We start from the raw sequence: 5,126 nt of genomic DNA on the forward strand, positions 1-5,126 counted from the left end.
CCCGATGGCCCTCGACTGTTACTTTGTGGCGGAGCGACAGGGCAGGTTGAGACCACCTAGGAGACAGGTGGGCCTGGCCCTGTTCGGCGTTCGCGGATACTTAACACGCTTAACGAGATCTTGGTATTTGATCTGAGTCGGCTACGAGCCTATACGCACTAACCATCTACGTGGGAGTAGTTATGGGTATCCCGACGTCGTGGTATCAGCCGAAGCACTTCAGACGTCAGCGACGGAGCGGCGCGCGCCGAATTGGACTGGAACGCCACTAGGCTAGGTCTGCTTTCGGCCGCCCACGCAACGTGCAGGTGTGCTCAGGGCGATGGGCCCAGACCCCTGCGCGCTTAGGTTTAGACCGGCGTGCTGACCTCTCTGTTTTGCCTAGGTGGGGCTGCGACGTGTTGATCTTCCGCGGCCGGGCATGACCCAGGAAAGTGTGTCCGGCCAAATGGGATCAAGCGTGTTGGGTTATGTGGTGCACCCCTGCAGGGAAGTTAATCTATTCGAATAGCCGTGATCTTCGGTAACAGGACGACTTGGAGTTGTACCTTGACCTTATGACAACTAGAACCGGATACTTAATAAAACACACCCTTCCAAGTTCCACAGACAACCCGGTGATCACTTTTCTACAGGGCGACGAGAGGAGGATCGCCGGGTAGGTTTATGCTATGCGATGCTACTGGAGCTGCTACATGGAGATGCTACTTGGAGATGCTACTTGGAGGACTTCAATCTACTCACTTCTACTTGATGCAAGACGGAGGCTGCCAGAAGCGTAGTCTTCGACAGGATTAGCTATCCCCCTCTTATTCTGGCATTCTGCAGTTCAGTCCACTGATATGGCCTCCTTACACATATACCCATGCATATGTAGTGTAGTTCCTTGCTTGCGAGTACTTTGGATGAGTACTCACGGTTGCTTTCTCCCCCCTTTTTCCCCTTTTCCTTTCTTTCTGGTTGTCGCAACCAGATGCTGGAGCCCTGGAGCCAGACGACTACTACCCCGGAGGTGCCTACTACTGCCTGCAGCCCGCTGACGACGACCAGGAGTAGTTTAGGAGGATCCCAGGCAGGAGGCCTGCGCCTCTTTCGATCTGTATCCCAGTTTGTGCTAGCCTTCTTAAGGCAAACTTGTTTAACTTATGTCTGTACTCAGATATTGTTGCTTCCGCTGACTCGTCTATGATCGAGCACTTGTATTCGAGCCCTCGAGGCCCCTGGCTTGTATTATGATGCTTGTATGACTTATTTATGTTTTTAGAGTTGTGTTGTGATATCTTTCCGTGAGTCCCTGATCTTGATCGTACACATTTGCGTGCATGATTAGTGTACGATTGAATCGGGGGCGTCACAACCTCAAGGGTAATGGTTTGAAACTCACTTCAAACCCTCAATCTGACACCATCAAGCTGTCACGAGACCCTATGAGCATGGAGAGCATAATGGTTGAATATGCATCAACCGACATGTTTGGAGACTATACATTCCATCCCTTAGTCTCCTTAGTGATCTATTTATTTATGACCATTTATGATGTTCTAATAAGAACATGATTATTGTTGTCCTCATATATTGTATATCACAATATATTGTATCAGCACTTTGGTAAAAATACAATTGTATGTATTTTATATATCTGACAGCGATTTTCTTGAGAATCTTCATGTCTATATATAAATTTCTACGGGGGTCAATCTGATGAAAGATGATTTGTGCCTTGTGGACATATGCACCACGAACTCTATACTCAGGGAAGTGAAATGTTTCCACTCTCGTTGAGAGAAAGGAGATATTTTAAAATCGCTAAACGTGATGAGGTATTTGTTGGCTCAACTCGAGTCATATTTACTGTCCCTATGGGTACTCGAGTAACGTCAGGATGCTTCATTGCTTCCGGGTTTAACTCATACCTTACTAAACTATAGAGGTATCCGTCAAAATAGTTTCCGTAGTGAAACTTATGATGACAACAAAGAGGAATATCTTCTCTTTACCATACACAACGGATATGGCAAGCACATTCTCTATGTATCATCATGGTTGTACTACACATACTACAAAACCCGTAGCACATGTTGCGTACGAGATAGTTTCCCGAGTGTCTTTTGCATGACAACCTTGGCATTCCTACTTTGGTCATCATTGGCATTGGATTGAAACCGAAACTATCAGCAATTCCAATGGTTTGTGATTATTATGATGCTAAATTCTAACATTATTTGAATTTTGTGTGCACTACGTATGACACAGGGAAGCTAATTTTAAGGATTGCGCACTTTAAAGTTTACGCTGAACCACTCAGACTCCTTGAATGCATCAAGTCGAGGTAAGTGGTTTTTCCCAACCATTGACTAGACTATTCAGGTATCCATGGTTTTTCCAAAGACACATCTACATGATGGTCTCAAGTGTGCTTTATTCACACGAAACCATTGACTCATTATCCTGACATCGATTTCAAGCAAATCGAATGGATAGCATTTGCAGAATTCTCCTTGAGTGGCTTTTTCTATGGCCCTCGGATTGAAGTTTAGCAATTTGTCCTAATGTCTAGACTCAAAATGGTTTGGTAGAATCCCATCAAAAGAATTGAGCTCATTGCATGATCTTTACATTGAAATTGCAACTTACCAACTTTACGTTGGAGTCATGGAGTTTTACACGCTCATGACCAAACTGCATAATTTTATTCCCCTCTATCTTTGATACGTGGAAATCTACCAAGTATTTCCTATCTGCGGTAATTCGGTTACACACCAATATCATCACCCCGACATACATCATTGGCCCCTCAACATATAGTTGGGATCTATGTGAGGAATAACTGTATTACCGTCAATACCTCAAGCCCCTCACATGGGGAGTTATTCAAGGACAGTATGTTGATTCAATGAGGAATATTTCCAGGCATTAGGGGGAGAATTCAAGTACCATAAAGAATGCCAGGAAATTAGTGGAATGTTCAACACATTTCTGCCTCATATCCACGTAATCAAAGAGTTGAACCATGTGTTCAGAAGATTTACAACATATTGCAAATAACCTGCCAGATTCATTTACTGACTATAAAGGTGTCACACAATCCTACAGTCCTGCAAAGTATGCCTGAAAGAGTGGAGGTACCAACAAAATCCACTCCACTCCCGTTCAAAGGAACAGGGGGAGATGTATGGCAGAAGTACATCAGGATTCAGCTTCTCGCAAGCAAGGATATCAAGGCCTGTGAATCAGTAAATGCAAGTCAACTTCACGTTGGCAGACACCTAATGGGTAGTATACACCCAGTGGACAGGAAACCTCCACCAACCCAGGTCATAGTGCACACAATGGCCGGGATATTGGAATACCCGACTTAGCCGCATTGGGAAATCGCGAGCAGTCACCTTGGGTGACGATATTTCCATCAACTCTATATTGATATATAGATTCTGGAGAAACATATAACCGGAAGTCTACAATTGTCGACATACATTTCTCAACTAGATTGAAAAAACCTTTCAAGTGATTCAGATCCAAAGATCATGGCCATGGCAAAGTGTGAACAACACTCGGACTGAACTCAAGCAAAGGGTATAATCTAGATAGAAATGATCTTGCTCAATAATGGGAAGGTATTCATAAGCAATACCTATACCAGTTTTCTTCTGGAAACAGAATTGAGAACAACGAGGTGGTGAAACAAAGAGCAAGTATTGTAGCACAAGGGTTCACGCAGATACCCAACTATTCTCTAGAGGTGGAATCTCTTTCCGATAACTTATATCATTGGCAGTACAAAATCAGCTATCTGTGCAGTTGATGGATGTAGTGATTACATATACATGTGGGTCACTAGATTCAAACATAGATTGTTCCCGATGGAATCTCAATTCTGAATCGAAATACAAAATGCAACATACATTGTGTAAAAATCAGTAAGTCACCATATGACTTATTGTTGTCGGTACATTTGGTACAACCGAGTTAGTGAGTTCCTTTCCACAAGGATTACTCCTATAATGATGGTTATCCATGTTTGTCTGTCATACACAGTGATTACTCCTGCAATGACGATACATGTAATCATGTAAACGACGGAGTTTATATAAAGGATTTGGGTAAACCAAAATACCGCTCGTTACTACAACTTGAGCACCTTCATTCATACATTATGGTATACTATGTTGTCTATATCCAAAATATACTGGAGAAATTCATTGTGGACAAATCTTATCCATCCATAACTCTCATGGTAGCTCATTCTCTAGGCGTAGAGAAGGATTTATTCAGACCTAAGAGATGATGAAAATGAGATATTGAGACTCAACGTTCCACCATGTCATTGGATCCACCAAACACAATTGGTTGGTACTCAAGAATATCTTTTGATATCTCCAAGGCATCAAACATCTTGTCCTGGTTTTTCATTTTCACAAAAATGTGAACACCGATATCATTAGATACATCGATCAGATTCCCACTATGTCAGATCGTAGACAAGCTTAGTGTTCCTACTACGTGTGGTAGCCCTCTCATGAAGAGTCTTCGAAACAGACCTCATGGCTACATCCACCGACCATTATCTCAAAGATAATGTTACTTGTGTTGCCCGGATGCAAACATGTTACTAATAAGCAATATCTTTATATTGCATATCTTGCAAGTCAAATCATGCAATTGATTTGTTCATCAAGTCTCTACCAACTTTTACATTCCGGAAACATGTTCAAGGAATTGATATGTGACGGCTTTGGAATTTGCAAGAATCAGGGAGAGTATCTTCCTAAATTGTTCATGTTCAACGCATCATATTATACTCTTTTTCCCTTCATGAGTTTACTATACAGGTTCTCATAAAGGTTTTTAATGAGGTAATATCAACATGAGATCATATGTCATACTTTCTATTTTCCCCACCGGGGTTTTTGGGAAAGTATATATGACATCTTTATTGCCCTCTAAATTCTATGAATATATATTTCATATTGAGTTAACAGAGGCAATAATCATTATATGTTGTATCATTTTCTCTTTATTTTTCCACTAAGTTTGAAGGAGTTTTAACAACACATACTACACTACTCCTTACATTTTTCCCACATGGTTTCTGGAGGAGACTTAATCAAGATAATGGATTCTTATGT

This window comes from Triticum aestivum, chromosome 1B (genome assembly GCF_018294505.1).
Source record: "Triticum aestivum cultivar Chinese Spring chromosome 1B, IWGSC CS RefSeq v2.1, whole genome shotgun sequence".
NCBI classification, from domain to species: domain Eukaryota; kingdom Viridiplantae; phylum Streptophyta; class Magnoliopsida; order Poales; family Poaceae; genus Triticum; species Triticum aestivum.